Consider the following 21,350-nt stretch of genomic DNA (forward strand, 5'->3'; position numbering starts at 1 on the left):
TCACTCTCCGTTAGCCGAGTGGAATGAGGGCTGATAAATCATCGGTTTAGACTGTGAGGGTGTTTTGATTCCCTCTTAAATATTTGCCGGGATTGTCCTAGAGGTCTCTTTTTTTTTTTTTTTCTTTTTCCTTCTAAAGGAAATGATGAGAGGAAAGAAATGGAAGGAAAACAAGAGTACAATCTTCAAAGCAAATTTCACTCTGGTGTAATGACATTAGTGGGTGATGATGTAATGGGAAAAGATTTGGAGCCAATTTCTGGTGGTGGAGGCCAACAAGCAGCTCCATACATCAACAGAACTCTAAGTACTAGGAAGCAATATGATCCTGGAGTTTCTGGAGGGAATTAAAGTGAAGAGTGTTGAATCACAGCTGAAACGACTAGATAAAGTCTTTAGTCCTCAATAACCAAGTATGGTCCTCTCAACTCAGCTCCCACGACATTTTCATTCATCATTGTATGCACATGGCCTATACACTATGCTCTTAGATGTACTGAGAACAAAGAAATCAAAGTAATCTACAGAAATTTTTTTTTAATTTTTTTTATGTTTATTTATTTTTGAGACAGAGAGAGACAGAGCATGAACGGGGGAGGGGCAGAGAGAGAGGGAGACACAGAATCTGAAGCAGGCTCCAGGCTCTGAGCTGTCAGCACAGAGCCCGACGCGGGGCTCGAACTCACAGACCGTGAGATCATGACCTGAGCCAAAGTCAGACGCTTAACCGACTGAGCCACCCAGGCGCCCCTAGAGAAGTCTACTTTTATTAACAGATATCTACAAGGTACTCAGGACAATGAAGACTGTATGTAACCTTTTAAAATGGAATAAAAAATCTTTCCAGAAATAAAAATAAGTATCAAAAAACTTAAAAAAGAATCTAACTTTTTATTGTATGGATCCATGGATAGGCCTGATCTAGCAAAATTTGCCACACAAACTGCTACAGTCAAAGGAGGAAGATGAACCAGTGCCAGTGTGATATTTTTGTATACTTGCTAGTGACCGGTAGATTCAGTTTGAGTGCAAAAGGTCTGTGAGATTTAGAAAGTTGGTAACAAGTTTTGGTTGTCCTGTGATCTGTTCCCACAAACATTACAAAGGTGCTCAATTCAAGAAGCACCTTTAAATTCTGTCTGTGGACAGTATGCTTTTAAATTTTGAACTATCCCAACTAAGGATGTGCTGGTATGATCAGTTCCCAAACATCTGTGCAGTCAATAGATTATCAATGAACCTGGCTGGCTCAGAGCCACACACTGTTAGGAGTGAAGGTTAGATACAAAACAGAAGTTGTCAAATATTTCTAGAATTGAAAAATGTACTAAAGGTTAAATATCTAACTTCAGATGCCCATCGGCATTAGAAAATCACAGACAATGACAAAATATAGTCAATAATAATGTCCTCTGTATTCTATTGCATCACAGAAGTTTAGGACTGAAAAAAGGAAAAAAAAAAAAAAAAGACATCGAAAGCCGCCAAGGCCCACCTATCTAAAGAACACTGCTCTACTCCAACCTCTGCTGAACCTCCTCAATCCCATCCCAAGTGGTCATTCAACTTCAATATGAGTATCTCCCTCCCCAGTTTTGGGAAAATGGCTTGCTGATAAGGCATTCTTTTCCATCTTTGAACAGCTCTCACTGTTCTTTACATTAGGTTTTATTTTCAAAGTTCCACTTGAGCTTTGGATTTAGAGTTATAGGCTTTATGATTTTTCCATCCAGAAACCTCTTTTTATAAATTTCTGACTTCAAAACCAAAGGTATTCTCATCAGAAACAGAAGATCTCATTAGGAGCAGGATTTCTAGCATCTCTGCACAGAGATTGCTTCTCGGCCTTTTGGCTAAGATCAAGTGTAGCATCTTTGCACAGAGATGATGAGTAGGTAATTCTGTTAATACCTCTTTGTTACTGTAAATTCCAAGAAAAGGTGACTACTTTCATTCAAAAGGTTTTCATTAAAGCAGATCTGGTCATTACACAGGGCTTTAAAAATTAGACCAAATCTCAGGGTGCCTGAGTGGCTCAGTCAGTTAAGCATCTGACTCTTGAACTTGGCTCAGGTCACGATCTGATGGTTCCTGAGTTTGAGCCCCACGTCAGGCTCCATGCTGACAGTGTGGAGCCTGCTTGGGATTCCCTCTCTCTGCCCCTCCAGTGTGTGTTCGTTCTCTCTCTCTCTCTCTCTCTCTCTCTCTCTCTCTCTCTCAAAAAAAATTAATTGAAAAGAAATTAGACCAAATCTCAAGCAACAGATTTTATAAGAACAAATTGGTGTTCTCAATATTTTCCCACTGAGGCACAGGATTAAAATAACGAAACCTAATCAGCATTTTGCTCACCAAACACCCCAACAAGTTAAAAAATATATATAAACTGACCTTAATCTTATTACTTCTGATTTTAATAATTAATGCATTAATTGCCACTGAGTTGATTCTGCTACAGAAGTAGCCTATTCATAACATTTACAGCTCATGAAATACATGCCAGATTCATTTTCTAGAGTAATGAGAGAAGGTATGTTAAAAAGTAAGAAAGATTTATATTCCAGGATCCTTTTTATTCCATGTTAAATTGCTATCCCATCACAGGACAAGGCTATTTATACACAGTTGACAACAAAACTGCCTTAAGATCAAGCTGTATTAGCTTTAGATCACTCATGAGACATGCAGCATAGAATTTCCCAGATTTAATTATTAGTATTAGATTTACCATTCATGTTAATTACTTCATACTACCTGAATAAGATGTTTAACTATTTAATAAAGACATAAGGATCAGATGAAGTATATAGAATGGTTGTTGCCAGAGGTAATCTCAACTCCCAGTATCTATTAATTTACCTGCTTTTTTAAAAACAGTTTGCTTTCCAAAGCTAGAAAGAGAAGAATCAAGGTCCATCACAAAAAGGCTGTTTCTCCAATGCTCAACTTAACAGCCATCTGTCCACAAGTCTTCTCTAAACATCCCCATCCGAACGTGATCACTCCTTCCTGTGAACCTTCAGGGCCCTTGATCTGCACCTCTTTCTGCCTTCACCAGATTATCTTATATGATCATTATTTATGTGTATGTCTTATCATATTTCCCTTTCTGGTTTACAAGCTCTTTGTAGGTAGGACCTAAATATGATTTATCTCTGGATCCCTCACAGTATCTAGCACCCAGTTTGATTACTTCTGAATGAAGAGGCAAGAGAATTGCTGGGTATGGCCTTTCTGAGAAAAAGAGGTCTCTTGAAGAGTGTGGCCCTGAAATAGACTTAATGGGATTGCCTGAACAACCAACCAAAGGAAGTGGTTATAGGAGCTATTCTGGGAAGCTCAGATAAAGGGGGTTCTCTCTGGGCCTTTAAAGTAAGAAGGACAACAATCAGAAATCCACCTGAAACTTACTGAAGTGAATTTAAGATAAAAGGGCAGGGTAGGAAGGCCACACCCCCACACCCCCATACACACCTTGTGCAAGTTGCAAGGCAGACTGGAAGCCTGGAAACATGGGTGCATACCATTCCCAAGTGTAAATCTTTTGAAAGACAGAACTTTGTCAGGAAGGTGACCACGATAGATTAGAAAAGTTTGAAAAATTAATGACAAAAGGTAAGTATCTCTGGCCATACATTAGCAGGAAGAGAAGGAGAAAAGCATGGAGGAAACGAGATGATTCAATCATATCACTGAAGGATGGAGAATCTAGCTGTCACTCTAATATCCAGTTACTCTATCATTGATGAAGAAAAAGAGACCTAAGCAGTTTTCAAAACATCTCAGAACAGAGTGTTCCTCTTTTTAAGGTCTTGGAAATATTCCAAGCTCTTCCTCTTGACCAGGTACCACGATTCACCAAATCCTCCCTCAGTGATATGCCTAGACATGAAACAGGATGTATCAAAAAGATCTACCTCATAAAATTATATAGAAATATAAGTTTTATTGCAATATGCCCTGGTTTCTAAAACTCTGTACCTTTAGACTTTAGCTCTCTTTTCTTGGCACATAATCTCATTCGCTCTATGAAAGTCCTTTACAATATTCCTAAACCCACTTTATAGCTCTTTGAAAATAACTAAAACCAAATAGATGTTGTTGGGAGATAATACCTAAAACCCTAATATAACAACTGTTCAAGGAAAAAAGATCAAAGAAAGCTCCCTTGAAATGAAACGCAACCCTTGACCAATGCTGCTTTCTATTAAAGTACTAGAGCTGACCCATTCCAGGCAGTCAGGTTTCACCTAAAATCAATACTCTTACTGTCAAATGCAAATATATCTTAGCCCAGTTTTGACTGAAAAACAAATCTAAACATTGGTACCACCATTTCCTTTTAATGACCGCCCCCAATCCAACTTGCGGCCTTTAGGCTATAAGCAGCCTTAATCATTCCTGTGTATCTCCAACTTAACATGTATCAAGTTATCTCCCTATGTGCAAAGCACATACCTTCTTCACTCCCTTTTGTGCCTTGCATTTTGAGCATGCCTTCCTCTGTCATTAGATGACATGTTTTTTATCTTGCCCAACTGCCAGCATTTTTGCATGCCTTTTATTACATTCCAGTACTGTTCAGATATTTATTGTAGTTAGCTCCAGGTTTATTTGAAATAGCCAAAACTGTTGGAATGTTATATTTCAAATGGTGAGAGAGCGATACACAGAAAAAAAAAGAATGTTAATGTGAATTACTAGATGGATAAGAAGGGGGTAGGATTTAAGCTTATCTGTGCTTGCTATTTTAGATATTCTTCTAAACTACAAAGAAAAGTGTAAATGACATTTGAAAACTGAGACTTTTGAAACCAAACAATTCCACCAACAGTCAATTTGGTTCTAAAGTTTGTACAGATGGACCCATCATCAATCATGGCTAAAGAGTATTTCAAACCTTAAGGAGGCATGCGTTCTCTACAATAAAACCAATCTCAAATCAACAATTTCAGGAGAAAAATAGCATCCCTCTGGAAATTAAAAGACCTACGTCTGTGAACTGGCCTACTGCCTACTAATTGGTGGCCCTGGGCCAGTCATTCCACTAAGGCACTCCAGGAGCAATGTATACTCACCATGCAGGCCAAAGGGGTCGTCTGGTATGGAAGACCGACACTTCACTAGTTGATGCAATAAATGAATGAATACAAAAGAAGGCAGGGTGACTAGAGAGAAAAGAGGGGTCAACAATCTTTATGTAAGCTCATCTAAGGTTTCTACTTAATCACGCAAGAAAGCACTAAGCGTAGTGCCAGAAACCTTCTTACTTAAGTTCTAAACCCTTACTTGACTGTGTATCAGCTAGTCATACTTACTATTCGCAGGTGATTATACAGTATCCAGTACTATAAGAATGAATAATGCAGCCTGACTGAAGACCCCTTTCCCCAACCCTGATTAATGCCAAGTTCAATGTTTGAGGGTGTGTCTGTTTTTAGCTCCAAGAGGCTAGGTATGAAGTTGCTTTTCAAAATGCCTACTAGAAAAACCATGCTTCCCAAAAGACGAAGGGTTGGAACTAGCTGCACATTGCTCTCCCCAAAGATCTGTTCACAAGGACACATTTTTAAATTGGCAGCAGAAACACTTTGCTTCAAAAACAAAAACATGTTTCTGTTTGCTATCTACTACAACATAATCTTTTAAACAAGGGCCAGATCATAATGCAGTTATAACTAGAAAATAAATGAAGGCACAGCATCTGGTATAAGCAATGAAACTTATAGGAAGGCATGAACAAAACATTTTAAGATTTGTTTCTGTGGAATAGAAAATGATGTGTAAACATCTTACTTCACACACTTTCTTCATTTCTTCAGTAATGTTCTTAAACCATCCCTGCATACGGGACAGCAATAAAACACTATTTTGTATGTTGGAGGAAAAAAAATCAAGTATTTTAGTGAAGTATTCTAAAGCAAGGGTCTGTGAACTACAGACCACAGGCCAAATCTGGCCTGCAGCCTGTTCTCATAAAATAAGTTTTATTAGAAGACTGCACCGTCATTCACTTACACTAAAGCTGCTTTCATGCTACATTAGCAGAGCTGAACAGTTACAGCATAAACTGTATGACCTGCAAGCCAAAAATATTATCTGGCCCTTTACACAAAAAGGATCAGATAACATTTAGAACCCAGTTCGAAACTGTTAAGTTTTATTTCAATGAATCCTTCCATGACAGAAGAGTGTCATCCCTCATTTACTGATGGGGAAACTTAGCACCAGAAGTGGAGAAACTTGCCCTAGATCACACAGCTGTTACACAGCTCCCTCACCTGTTCAGCCTCCATTAGGAAGGAGTGAACTGGGCCAACCCGCTCCGCCCCACAGGAATATTTGTTAATCTCTTTGACTCTCCAACCTCTGGAGAGTAAATAAATTCTTGCAAGAAGAATGGAGAGTTACTGGTTTTTCAGGCTCTGAGCCTGAAAGAGAATTCTGACATTAGTTGGAGACAAACAGTGCCAGTAGCCTGAGTTTTAAATTGTATCCTAAAACAAAGAGGCATTTTGCTTACTGGATTCCTTCTGAGATTCAGAAACCCTGAGAACCACCTCTTCCTGTTCTGGCAGGATCCTGTATTTGTGTGTGCCCAGGAGAGGTGAGAAGTAGGACTCTGCAGAATGTTTCGATGCCAGCTTAAGAGCTGTTGAGTTCACAAACTACTTGTCACAGTCATTACCCTCAATTGATCTTCACTCAGCTCAGTGATAAAGAGATCAATATTATTTCAATTTTACAAATAAGAAAGCAGAGGATTAGTTATCTTAAGTTACTTGCTCAAGATCACAATATAGTTAATGGTGGAGCTCTAAAATTCTGTTCTTGCCTTAAGTCAGCTTGTTCATCCTCACTTTTTGCACTGTTTTAAGGTATGTGTATATTCAAACTGTTCAGAGAGATAAGCAGTCTTGGCTTAGATCAATGACTCAAATCCTTAACCCAAATGATCATTTTTATCCACCTGCTCCCATCATTTCTGTGACAATAATAGAAGATGCTAATAGCACTCTTATCTACTACCATATAAACATCCTTTTCTTATTTCTCTGTTGTCTCTTTCCAAGCTCTGTCCTTTTTTCTTTCCTATTTTTTTCCTTCCCCTTTGCAGGTCTCCAGGTCAGTAGGCAGCACCTATGAATACTCAGCTGTGAACAGTGGGGGGCAGTAAAGTACAGGATAAATACATAAAGAAAATGTACTGGACATGGAGGTTCTCCCTCTCTGACGACTAACTTGCTATGTTTATGATCTTGGGCAAATCTCTTAACTTCTTGGGGGCCTTTGCTCACCTGCAGGAGCACCTCACAGGGCAGTTGCAGCACACAAATGGGAAAATACATGCTAGAAGGCCTCGAAAAATACCAAGAATCATACAAATGCCAGACGGCATATAATCTTCACTGCTCAGAGCTAGATAAGACATCTAATCCTGGCCTGAATGGTCTCAGACAGAACATCAAGTCCCAAGTCCTACCTCCCTTAGGTACTGTAGCCAGTAACTCAACTTGCTTCATCCTCTAATTTAGACTTACTTTGTTTCCATGCATCTGAAACTGGACTCTTAGAAAATATGCTAAAAACAAATACAGAGAAATCTTCTCCCATCTCTTTTAATAGACAAGAAATAAATTTTAAAGCCCTTTAAACTATTAAATTTAGAATGAGTGTACTGATCCAAATAAGCAAAGAATTCAAATGGAAATGACTAGGAATGCTCCACATTTAAATCCCTGAGAATGTCAATGACCAGTAGCTATGCAGGTTTCCCCTCCAGACTAAGCCAAAAACATTTAAATTCCTAGAACATGTCTCCTTGGACACCTCAGACTTCTGTAAGCTAGGAGTGTGTGTGGCTGCTTTGTCCTTCAGAAGAAATCTTGTTACTTTAGAGGGCACAGGAGACCTAGAGTCTAGGCAGCCTCCACCCTACCTGGCCCCAAAGGCTAAGAAAAAGATTCTGTTTTGAGCTCTGAAGAGACCTCTGGCTCCTTCCATCTCCATCCCAAACCCTGGAGTACAGGGAACATGTTCTGAAAGCAAGAACTATTCAGACTATCTCACGGACTGAAACCAATCTTTTACGTTTGGTTTTTTTTTTTTGGGGGGGGGGGGGAGCACTGTTAAGAAGCTTGCTTTTTACAGTACAACTGTAACAAATTAAACTAAATATACATGCTCACTAATTAGTGACCACTAAATTTTTTTCTCCCCAAGAAACCATTCCCAGCACCCAATAAAATCTATTTCTACAATTAACATATTCACTTTCTTCAGACTTGTGTGGCATGTTATTATTTGGCACATTATTTCTTAAGCCTAAAATTTCCCTGCTCCTATCTTCTCCCCAGTTCTTATGTAATTGTCTTTGTTTCTGGCACATCCTCAAGGGAAACATGCCTTGCTCATAGTAGGAATTCAACACAAATCTACTGGACAAATACAAGCTCCTCAAGAACTATTTTAAGACTCCAAGTATCTTTGGCCTCACTCTGGGTCCTTTTCTCTGAAATGTTCACATGGGGAAACCCCTTCTTAAGTGCCTGTACTCTGCTGTGCAATAACCTTTGTGCAGTAATCCAACAGAAAAGTAAAAAAAAAAAAAAAAAAAAGTAGGTATGGAGAGAAACCTGTCTTCTTCAGAAAACATACCACGAATGCAGATAATTCTCTAATCATGGACTCCACTGGAAAACGGGAGATTGTGCTGATGAGTTAATCCATCTAAAACCGGGGGTAGGGCAGTGAGCAAAGAATTCTCAATTAAAAACCTGCAGGGTATTGTAAGAATGTCAATGCGAGCTTGGTTGTATTGATTTGGCTGTATGGATTCTGCTGATTCACAGACACACTAAATTCTGCCCTCTGCTAAGTGTCTTTTATCATTGACTTAAATGTTGAAAGGAAGGCAGGCAATGAAAAAAGCAGAAGAAACAAATCCTCCAGGCCCAACAAGCACTGACCCTCCTACCTCCAGGTATGTAGCTGTCAGGAACTGAGAATGTAAAGACGACTTCAAAGAGTGGAAAGCAACTGAGATGGTAATGCTAGTCCTTTCCATCTGTACATGCTGTATGTGCACTTTGTACAGTAACTCTCTTTCTGTCATCTCATTTGCTTTCCGCTATAAACACGGCACAGGTACTAATTAATATTCCCATCTGACAAAAACACTTCAGACAGACTGAGGGACTTGTCAGAAGGCACAGGGCAAGCACATGCCAGAGCTCAAATGAAAATCCACGTGTCCTGACACTCAGTTCTGTGCTCTTACACCACATGTCCTCCTCCCTTCGTAGAATTAATAACTCAACAGAGGACCAAAAACTTAAGAATGTATGGGTCTTCGAAGCCTGGAACATAAATAAGTCCATCATTCTCCTGGAAGAAGTACTCCAAAAGACCAAGATGCCAGATTCTTATACATTTCAAAGTGGAGAGCTTTGTTTTCAAACTGGTTAAAGCTGCAGTTGCCCACAAGGACTGGGAAGTTGAGGTTACCTGGTCATTAACCAAGAGTGAGGATGAAAAGGTTTGGTAGATCAAGTTAACTCTCTGGGGGCCTGGTGATGGGAAGTCCCTTTACTGCTTCCCTTTGGTTCAGAGATAGCCTTAGCCTGGCCCTCTGGCTGCAGGTGTTTCCAGACGTGCACATTAACAGGAGGAATCACCTGACTCAGTATTATTCAGTGTCGCAAAATTATAGCTATTGCCACATTGTGAACATGATGACAATGTTATTTTACTTGTGCAGCCATCACTCCAAGAAATCAGAATTCCTTTGTCCTAACTACCTCACTAGGGGTAAAGCAAGGATTAGAAATCACAGCTAGGAAATATAAAGCAACTGATTATCTAAAAACACCATAAGGCATCTAAAAATACCAATCTGTGGTTCCAGATAAGAACACAAATCTAGGGGGTGCCCAATACACACCATAATGTGTGCATTTGCACAACTAAGGAACACCATAGAACACATAACACAACTCTAACCTCCTATCCATTCGGAAAAAGTCCTTCAACTATTTACTGACCTTAGTGAATTTAGGATTCAGGAAAGACAAATTTCCCACCACACTGGTGGTACTCATTCAGTACCTACCTATTTGCACTATGCCGTGTTCTGAAAAGAAAAGTGGCTATGTTTGAGAAAACTTAAAAAATAGGGGCGCCCAGGTAGCTCAGTCAGTTAAGCGTCTGACTCAGGTCATGATCTCTCTCAGTTTTGTGAGATGGAGCCCCAGGTCACGCTCCGCGCCGGCAGTGTGGAACCTGCTTGGGATTCTTTCTCTCTCCCTTTCTGCCCCTCCTCCACTCATACTGTCTCTCTCTCAAAATAAATAAACTTAAAAAAAAAAACCTCAGTGGGCACCTGGGTGGCTCATTCGGTTAAGCGTCAGACTTCAGCTCAGGTCATGATCTCACAGCTTGTGGGTTTGAGCCCCACATTGGGGCTGTGCTGACAGCTCAGAGCCTGGGGCCTGTTTCAGATTCTGTGTCTCCCACTCTCTCAGCCCCTCCCCCGTTCGTGCTCTGTGTCTCTCTCTCAAAAATAAATCAACATTACATTTTAAAAAAATAATAATACAGTTTGACTATATATTTGCTCCTTTTATGATCAACTGTTTAGTCATTTCATGTAAGATTATGTGTGATCTCTGGAGAAAAAAAAATTTTTATGTGTCTCCTTTCTGGGGAAGAGCAGCACACACAAGAAGAGGTGGAAGGAAGAATTAGTCCTGGAAGATGGACACAGCTATAGCTTGTTTTTCATACAAAGTAACAAGGTGCAAAGAGCACAGGGCTTATGCCACTAGGCTCTGCCTCTTACTTCCTCACCCACAAAATGGGATTAATATTTCTGTTTTACCTACCTTAGGTAAATACCAAGTGACAGAATGAATATCAAATCATTCCATTAACTGTAACGTACTATTTCATATAAACATTACATACTATTACGCTGCTTAACTACCTTCAAGGCTAGCTTCATGGGTATTTGGCCATTTAACTACCAGGAGAGACATATCATGGATTATGGCTGGAAATTTACCACTTTACCACTTTTTCTCTAGTGAAAAGTTTATTACTTTTATTTTAAATTGAGGGTAATTACAACATACCTAACCTAGAAACTAAATATAGGTGCCTTATATTAAAAGTTCTGCAAAAAAATAAAAATAAAATATATAAAATAAAAGTTCTGCTAAATCCTACAGACGAGGCTATCCTATTGCTGGTAATTTATATTCTATGCTGCTCATTAGTGTTATCATGATCATGTGGCTATAAGTTACTTGCTAAGCAAATGCTACCGAATTCCTACATGTGTATTTATGCTTCATGCAGAGGCTGCCATTTGAGACTTTATTATAAACTTAACACCAGTGAAGATCAAGCCCCATGCAACTTGGGAAACAAACCAACAACCTAGTTTTTGTTGTTGTTGTTGTTGTTAAGTTTATTTACTTATTTTGAGAGAGAATTGGAGAGAACGTACGAGGAGGGGAGGAACAGAGAGAGATGGGGAGAGAGAATCTCAAGCAGGCTCCACGCTGTCAGCCCGATGTGGGGCTCGAATGCACCAACCGTGAGATCATGACCTGAGCCGAAACCAAGGGTCAGATGCTTAACTGACTGAGCCACCCAGGCCCTCGAATGACTTAGTTTTTGCACTGGACAGAGAAAGCTTATGGCTATACATACCTACACACATATACAGAAACATATATATAACTAATCTCAAAGAACTAGTGGAAAACATTTCAAGGAAATATTTGTACATATTCAGAAGAAATGAAGGCCACCCGATTTTAAAGCAGGATTTTTAGTCTTCTACATATCAAAGCACACACTGAAAATGTTAATATTAGCTTTCTGAATACTTAAGCTATGGGCTGATACTGACGCCCTCATTCCGTTTAACTTGTCACAAGATCATGTATCACGCATGGTGCTCTAAGTATTCTGAGAAAAATGTGGGCTAACAATGACACCTTACTTCGTTATGTAGGCCTGGAATAGGGAAGCTATAGATATTCTCTGGTTTTAACTAAACCAACATTTTAAAAAAGGAATAAGCAATTTTAAAGAATACTAATGCATGTATGAGAGTTGCACACTCAGATGATAGGGGTGCACAATCAAAAATGCTTACAGAGGGGCGCCTGGGTGGCGCAGTCGGTTAAGCGTCCGACTTCAGCCAGGTCATGATCTCGCGGTCCGGGAGTTCGAGCCCCGCATCAGGCTCTGGGCTGATGGCTCGGAGCCTGGAGCCTGTTTCCGATTCTGTGTCTCCCTCTCTCTCTGCCCCTCCCCTGTTCATGCTCTGTCTCTCTCTGTCCCAAAAATAAAACAAAACAAAACAAAACAAAAAAAACAAACGTTGAAAAAAAAAAATTCAAAAATGCTTACAGAACACTGACCTAGACAACTCCACTATGTTCACTTCTACATTTCTCAGCTTGAGGGTACAACCTTTTGTTTCCAATTTTGACATGAAACTTTATTCTTCCGGTCCTTCTGTCTATTTTCTCCCTTGATTCTCTCTCATCTTTTCCCCAGGTTCAGCCATAATCTCTACAGCCTAAATTCCAAGTATGCATTACCAGTTCTGCTATTCCTCCAGTCCTGCATGTTGGACCTCTCCAACTGGAAAGCCACCCAGAATTCAAACTCAAACTCAAACTCCATGTGTCCAAATTCTTCCTCTTTCCCCAAACCTGCTCCTTCTAACTTTTCAGTCTTCCAGTCACCTAGGCTTGAAACCTCAGAGTTGTCCTAGACGCTGTTGTTCAATTCTAATCAATTCCAGGTTCTGGAGTAACAGTGTCCAACAGTGTCCATCTCCTGACCTTTCTTCATATGGCCACTATCTCTATTCAGGCCCTCATCATCTCCATATAATAACAAATATGATGATCATAATACCTAATACTGGTTTAGTGCTGTGTGTCAGGTACTAGCATTGCTCTCCCTTTTCACCCCCATAACAATCCTGTAAGGGTTGTGAACCCAGTATGCAAACTCACTGCATTGTTCACCGTTTCTGGTGCCTTCTACTCAAATTCTACTCATGTCTACATAATAAATACATAATAAATCTCTTCATAAATCTTATAAAAGCACACACCTGAGACTGCCACATCAATCTATTACCCCAGGTCTTCAACGGTTCACCAATTCAAGCAGAGATGGTTCAAATTTCTTGACAGTCAAGGCCCTCCAACAGCAGACCCCAACTTACTTCTCCAGACTTCTTTTTCCACTCCCTCCTGTCCCTAACTCATCTCCTTATATGGTCTAAGCAGACTGGACCATTCACTGCTCTCTTCGGCACATGCTGCACTTTTTCAGTCATGACCTTTCTCCTCCTTTCCCCATGCTTGGAATGCCCTTGTTCTTACCTCCCTGAGTCCAATGCTCAGTTAAACTGCCTTCCTTCATTCCTAAGTCAGAAGTAGAGGTCTCCCCTCCTCTGAATTGTGTCCTTTGCTTGTACTTTCCATATCAGTTTCATGTACTTGATATACATCCTCTGTTTCTCCTACCAGATTGTTAGGTCCTGGAGTAAAATGTTATTTGTGCACGTTTTTAAGTCTCCACGTATAAGACATGCGTGCGTGCTGAATCAGTGAAAGAAAGTATACAGCGTACACCTTTGGGACTTCCTCGTAGGTAAGAACTATACAGGTTAAGGAGATAAAGGAAAAATTCATTCTATCTGGGGTATTTCCAGTCAAGCAGGTCTTGCTTTAGTTTTCTATGTAAATGAAAATGATGAAGACAGACCAAATGATAATACTTCCAAGAAAAAAGGTAACCAAGCGAATCGGCACTGCTGTTTGCTGTGGTTTGTCTCCTTTCTTCCTTTGAACTAAAGAATACAAGGTCATAAACTATGTTATGCCACTTTAAGGTTAAACATTTACTAGATTTTTTTTCTTTAGTTTTGCATTTACACTGGAATTTACCTTTATTTCTTACCCTTCAAGTGCCCTTTTTCACTACAGAGTGCAGCACTGTAACTCAATTCATAGTGAACAATCAACAAAGGAAAACTTTTGGTCACTTACTGAACAGTGGGGTCTGGCTTTGGGACACCAAGGGGAGAGACAGGAAGAGAAGAATGACAATACAAACAGAATCTGACCAAGTTCTAAAGATCTGGGCCCAACAGTGAGGCAGCAGAGAGAAGAGATTAAAAAGAAAACTAAGCTTCTGGGAAATTCAGACATGAGGAAGATACTATCCAGCTGTGTCTATTCTAATTTTCAGACACGGTATGCCTCAGCACTTAAACATTACATAAGATGCACATCATTCAGGCTCTCATTCTTTCAATGAATTGTAACTTTAATTCAAATATATGAAGGTGGTGAAAAGAAATGCAACTACAAAGAAAAAATGTTAAAGGTTCAGGGGGCACCTGGTGGCTCAGGTCATCATCTTGCAGTTCACGAGTTCGAGCCCCACATCGGGCTCTGTGTTGACAGCTTAGAGCCTGGCGCTGCTTCAGATTATGTGTCTGTCTGTCTCTCTCTCTCTGCCCCTCTCCTGCTTGCACTCTCTCTCAAAAATAGAAACATTTAAAAATAAGTAAATAAAATGAAAGTTTCAAGTAGATTATAGTCTATCAGAGAATGCAAAATAAGAACAAAACCAAATCCACAACTACCCAAACACACACGTGCAGACACACAATACAACTGTTGGTGGTAAAGATTAAAGTCAACATAGTTAAAATATTATTTGGGGAGTATACAGATATCGATTTCTATTTCAGTCTTGTCGAATGCTTAAAATGATCCTGAGGGGCACACGGGTTGCTCAGCCAGTTAAGCGTGGGACTCCTGATTTCAACTCATCACAATCTCACAGTTCATGAGTTCAAGGCCCACATTGGGCTCTGCACTGACAGCATGGAGCCTGCTTGGGATTCTCACTCTCTCCCTCTCTCTCTGCCCCTCCCCTGCTCATGCTCTCTCTCTCTCAAAATAAATAAATAAATGTTAATAAATAAACAATAAAATAAAACGATCCTGAGACCTTAGTTATAAATACCAGTTGACTCACTTGAACAACCAGGCCCAAACTTGTTTGGGAGTTAGCTTGTCTGTAAGATGTATTCACCACCACCACCACCACCACCACCACTACCAAAAAAACAAAACTAAACAAAACAAAAACCCAACTAACTGGCATGCAGGTGTTGTGTTTGTACACCTTAGTTTACTTCCTTGTAATATATGAAAGTAACCAGCTCTCTGGGACACCTCAGCCAGGTGGACACCATTAGCTTCCTAGCTGATTCTCTACTTTCTGAATAAGCAACTGGCTGAGGCAAGAAATCTTCATATCCCAAAAGGGACTATAAGTCTGCTGCCACAGCAGACTTTCTAACCAACAGACTCCACATGGAGACTTCTGAACCTCTTACCTAGCCCATTTTCCCTGTTCCTTCTGTGTTCAAACAGCAAACCTGTATGGATATGCCAAAAGGAAGAGAAATATGAAAAATAAAAAGTAAAGAAACCTGGAATGAACTAAGTGGGAGCTGAATCTCTGAATCTGCATAGGCCGGTCATTAAAAAGCTGACAAGACTGGGGCACCTGCGTGGCTCAGTTGGCTAAGGGTCTGACTTCGGCTCAGGCTGTGATCTCACGTTTTTTTCATGAGTTGGAGCCCTGCATCAGACTCTGCGGAGCCTGCTTCAGATTCTGTCGCCCTCTCTCTGTCCCTCTCCTGCTTGCTCTCTCTCTCTGTCAAAAATAAACATTAAAATTAAAAATTAAAAAAAAAAAAGGCTGACAGACAGACAAGGCACTTAACCTCTTTGGGCATCAACTTCCCCACTTTACAAGAAAGGAAGTAGACTAGATCCTGAAACGATTTCCATCAGCTTAACTTAAGAGTATAAAAACTCTGTATGCATATGTTATTGGGGATAGAAATAGGCAAAAATTAAATCCACTCATGAAGAAGACCACGTATAAATGATTGGCTTTAAGAATGCTTTTGGGGTTACTGATGCCTCCACGAAAAGTATATAGCTTCTCTAAAAGGAGATCTCATTTTGTTTTAGGAACAGAAAGCCCACAGTGACCATGACTGTTGTTTTCAAATGTACACATCCCTGGAAGCGGACTTTTATTTGGAGAGGCCAATGCCAATTTTGGCAAACCTTATTCTGTGTGAATGATTCTTTCAATGCACAGAAAGGAGGCAGACATCAATGCTGACTGACCACACCTGAGAGGAAGTGACTTAATAGGACAGGAAATCAAATAGATCACAAAATATCCACCCCACCCCAGGGGAAGAAAAAGAGTCCTAAAAATAGAGGACACCAGGCATGTAAAATGGGTGATAAAGAACCCCCCCTGGGTTTCCACCATTTATCTTGGAAATTTATCTCTGTCACAGTATGTATCAGCTATGTGAAATTCATGCTAGTGCTTATATTTTGATGAGAGACCAACTATTTTATTTTTTTCAGTTTTTATCCCAACATTGACTGGTTTGCTACTACTTTGCAAGCTATAACTACCTCCCAAGCTTGAAAACTGACCAAAAAAATCATATGACCACAAAGCAAACAACAACAAAAAATGGCTCCAGTTTACTTTATAAATATTTGGTGCACAAACTAAAAATGTAACCTCTGCTTAGTAAACATCTGCAACTAACTGTTAGAACTCACCTGCATTATAACACAAATCAGAACAGGTTCCCAGTTTCTACTCTGAGAGGTTCCTAAATCTAGTTAAGGGTTTTTTAAAAATCAGCATTCCCATTTCATCTTACTCTGAGAGACTCTTAATTTTTGAAAAAGGGGTTAAAATTCTTTCAAAGGAATCCTGGTAAGGGAAGGTTTGATGGTCTCAACATATGAATTACATAGGATCATGTCAGCACAAACGGGAATGTGCACGTGAAGGCACATGGAACTGGCTTACAAAGACATGTGTCCAATTTAAGCACACTCCTTTGTAAAAATATTAAAATACTGGCATTCTTTTCTCTGATGCCCATCTATCTTCCTAAGTATTTAACACCCCTCCCCCAACAGTCTGGATTAGTAACAACTTATATTAATGTAGCAATTCACAATTTGCAAAAGCACTTTGACATACATGAGCTCATTTGAGCCTCACCACTAAATAGGAAGGTGCTATTTTTAGGCCCCATTTTTACATGTGAGGAAGCTGACACTAAATGGCTGACTTGCCCAAGCTCACAAAGCTGGTGATAGCTGAGTGGAACCTGAACACAGGTCTCCTGACTTTAAATAGCCTGCTTTTGCTACTACACTATACTACTTCATACACTGTAATCAGAGTAAACAAATGCCCAAATCTAAGACCCCATCTAAGCCTCACCCATCCCTACACACCAACCCCTAGTCTAAGTTATAGTTAGCTCTAGAAGGCCTTTGCTCCTTATGGAAGTAGAGTTTCCTTCCTTTTTCTGGGAAACATTTATCTGGCTAAAGTATTAAATGAGGAGATCACATAAAGACCATTCGGCATATACTGGAAGATTTCTCAGTCACCAGGAGTTCTGCATAGGCATGCCTATATGCATTTTTCCAGGTAGTGGGTCAGATTCTCAAGAGTCCATGATTCTGAAAGGTTAAGAACCCAAGCTAGAGGCAATAGCCACATATCTTTCCAAGAAGCTAAATCCACAAAGTTCTCAAGAGAAAGAGTTTTTATCAAGGCCTCGTACTGTGCCCCACTTATTCTGCCTTGCCTGCTCCAGGCCCTCTCCCAGGCTAAGAGTCATTCAGGATCTACGAGTTTTTTTAAATCATACATAAAACCTGGAGCAACTGGTAACATATAAATCAATGACTTATAAAAAATAAATGGAAATTAATTACCTGTTAAAATGTAATCCTTAACACATACTCCTTTCTCTTATGATTTAACTTCCCAGAATGAGTCTTCTTACCATAAGCATTCCAATTCCCCCAAAGAAGTTTTACAAACATAACTGCTTTGAACTCCTGAAATGCCATTCTTCACTAAAGAACCCTCTAGATTACACAGAAGACAAGGTAGCGTGCAAGGAATTCTGAATCTGTTAGGCAGTTCACTCAACTATCATACCAAAAGGATTTAGAATTTTTTTGCTGGGGGAAGGAACGGAGAAGAGTGGGAGAGAGAATGAATGCAGCCCCATTGTCTTATTGCTTGAAAACTCCTAATCTGAATCTATAACATATTCCTACTAACCACTCGACTTGAACATCAGAAGTACAGTCTCTTTTCATCTTAAATAGAGCTTTTCAGTCTAAATCTGTATAAACAAACTTTGTCCTTCAATCTTTCAACTCCTCGGCAGTTTTTCAAGGTCACTTTTGCGAGCAACGACAGAGGCCTGCATCTAGCAACTTTCACTGCAACACCACTCCAATTCAAAGAGCCCCGAATCTAAACCCCTATCGATCCTCTCAGGTAAATCCCTTACAGGAGGGGAAGCCAGGGGAAGGCAAATCAACACCCTCCAAACTTCTCTACTAGGGCCTGTTCCTTTTCCCTACCCAGAGACTGAGTACTGCTGGCTCACTGCTCCACACTGAGTCTGCTGCAGAAATGTTCCAATGACCTTCATTCCATATTTGCAAATAAGAAGAAAACAAAGAACTGCTTTTTAAAATCAAGTGTATTATAGATGTTAGTACACGGGACAGAAGAGTGCACTATTCACAAAAACTGGCTGGTTACTGATTAGCAACCAGCATTAGCTTCCTATCCCTAAAAGAGGGGAAAAACATATCAAGGGCAAAAGATAGGGTTGCCTGTACTCTTAACTTTCCAATTCACAAACTGCAGGTAAATTAGGATTCGAAATATTTCATACAGAAAATGAAAAGCACTTTGCTCACATCACTTTAAAGAACCAAATCAATGCCTGACAAAAATGTGTGAAATTGACAGAAAAAGATTTGCTCTTGTCACTGCCAATATAGTGGAAAAGTATGTTCCTCACCAGCATTCTAAGCTCAAACGTGCATTTCAAAACAAAGACTGTTATTTAATTAGTTGGTACGTATCAGAATAGAAGCAGACAGGTAAATCAAGAAAGTTACCGGGAGAATTTCACACTGCCATGTGGGCCTTCACCATTAGAAGCTGCATTCGTGCAAACCGTATTTTCACACAAATTTAGCACAGCAATAGTGTTGCTTCCACCTCTGAAAACACAGATGTCAACAAAGTGCATGGAAACAGAAAAAGTCTTACAACAACTCAGCTTATTCTGTAGGAAAGCTTCAGTGCACTTGAACAAAGGAAAATTATTTGGAAAACAGTTAAGTTTACCCAATGCGAAGAGAAAGTGCCTTGTTTCTGTGTGCCCCTGAAAAATGATTAGCCTTTCTTCATGTACCTGATCTTGTCAATACTCAACTAGGAAAAGAAATCCTAGGTGAAGGGCATGCAAAATCTAAACAGAGCAAGGTATTCTAGGTGCACCAAAAGGTATGCATGGAATGTAAAGTGGCCATTTTCTGAAACAGTGCAACTTGTCTACACTCTCTGAAGCTAAACAGTTTCTACCATTTTAACACAAAACAAAGAATTAAACTTACCGGGAACTGCATTAATTTTACATGTAGTTATTTATATCTCCTCGGACAGGGAGAATTTAAGTCACTCCTAGCCCTCCCCCCCAAAAGGACGGAGGAAACAAAAGGCAGCAGGAGATGCAGAAACCTGAGTCTGGAATGTCCACTCCAGTGAAAACCCGAACAGCTGTCCCCCCACCCCCCAGCAAACTATTCGCCATTTTTCTTTGTCTTTCAGCTGACCCCTGCCTCAGTGAAAAACTCCGAGGCTCCAATGAAGCCCTGCAGCCTCCTTCCACTTTAACAGTCAAAGGCATTCAATCTAGCATGCTATTTGACACCAAACCTTGCCTCCAGAGTGGTCCCATTGGCTGAGCTGCTTTATCAGCTAAGAACACAAAGCCATGATTGGCTGTTCACGTCATCAGTTACCTCCTTTGTACACTTCCTGTTTTAAAGTTACCTTGAGAAGCAGAACAGGGGTCAGATCCAGACTTCAAACTACAGGGAACTTAAGGCTTGGAAATGCCTGGCAAATGCACACAGCAGATGCACTAGGGCCTCTTGTGCTTCCAAAACACAGGAAACTGCAAATTTACAATTGTTCTTTAAAATCACACGAAAGGGTTGTTACAGTTCCCACCCAAAGGATTTCTTATTGGCTGTCAGAGTTCCATTTAAAAAATTTAAGGTAATTTAACTGCTTCTGATTGGCCATCAAAGATGTCTGTAAGATATTGCTACAGTATCCTATGGCAGTAAACCAGAGAAGCAATGTGCACAAGATCTGAAAGTTGTGTCTTAACTATCTACAGTTTTCTGTTGAGCATTAACAGAAGAAGAAAAAGAAACCAGGGTGGGCTCATCAAATAGCTCCAGAGAAAATGTAACCTCTTTAACAGCTGTTACAAAGAGTGATACCAATGGCCTTACAACAGTTTGTAGGATTTCTAAAAAGGAATCTGTCATCTTGTCCCTGGTAATTTTAAAAGCACATATTAGTGCTAGGAAAAATCACCTTACTTTGAAACACAAACTAACCTAAACAGGAAAATTCTGCAGTAATGTCAGAAGGTAGTGACAGGGACAGTGGCATTGCCAAAAAGTCTACCAGGAACCCAAGAGGGAAATATAATAATAAAGGGTGGGGAACACTAGCAGAGATAGAACACCAGTGATTACACTGTTTAAAGCATATTATAGTTTGGATTAATTTATTTAGGATGGTCATAAAATGTTTATCAGCTTTTAATCTTACAGAGTTCTGATATCATGGAAGATAAACTTTTTACCACATTTTCAAGAATAACTAGCAGGAATGAGCCCAGGAAAGATACTGTAAGTACTGCAGTTATGGAAAACATTCTGGGGTGCTGAGGTTTACCAGTGGTCAAAGATTTGCTTATGGATTTTGTGCCCAACTGTTGAGGTTTTAAGAGGAACCTCCTAAAAAAAGGTGAAAATCAGTTAACATGTCTTCTTTTCTTTTTACAAAATGGGTCAAATAGAAACACTGCACTATTACTGAAAGTTCTGAACAATCTCCTTAGAACTGCTTCCTCCCATGAAAACTAAGCATCCCAGGATGAAACAAACACGACTGTTTGCTCAGGATGAGTCCTTCTCTTAGAAATACCTCAGCTGACCTTACATGAAAAGTCATCATGGGCATATGCAGAGATGTGGCAGAGTCCTGAAATAGCAAGGTGGTCGGGGTCCCTAGGTGGGTCAGTTAGTTAAGCCTCCAACTTCAGCTCAGGTCATGAT

The 21,350-nt window shown here is 39.9% G+C and overlaps 1 protein-coding gene and 1 pseudogene across 5 annotated transcripts in view; one reads left to right on the forward strand and one right to left on the reverse strand.

The window, feature by feature from the left end:
* The window catches only part of NFYC (nuclear transcription factor Y subunit gamma), a 66,057-nt gene that overhangs the window by 30,659 nt on the left and 14,048 nt on the right, over positions 1-21,350 (reverse strand). The window contains exon 1 of one of the 5 annotated variants that reach the window (XM_047868701.1): positions 19,608-19,838. The exons of 3 other annotated variants lie outside the window; for them this stretch is intronic. The gene's annotated coding sequence lies outside the window, so the exon portion shown is untranslated. Of the gene's footprint in view, positions 1-4,192; positions 4,197-19,607; positions 19,839-21,350 lie in introns of those variants that run through there. One more of the 5 variants, XM_047868702.1, reaches the window with a different exon arrangement.
* LOC125174102 (uncharacterized) lies at positions 1,834-1,916 on the forward strand (annotated as a pseudogene).

This window comes from Prionailurus viverrinus, chromosome C1 (assembly GCF_022837055.1).
Source record: "Prionailurus viverrinus isolate Anna chromosome C1, UM_Priviv_1.0, whole genome shotgun sequence".
Classification (NCBI taxonomy): domain Eukaryota; kingdom Metazoa; phylum Chordata; class Mammalia; order Carnivora; family Felidae; genus Prionailurus; species Prionailurus viverrinus.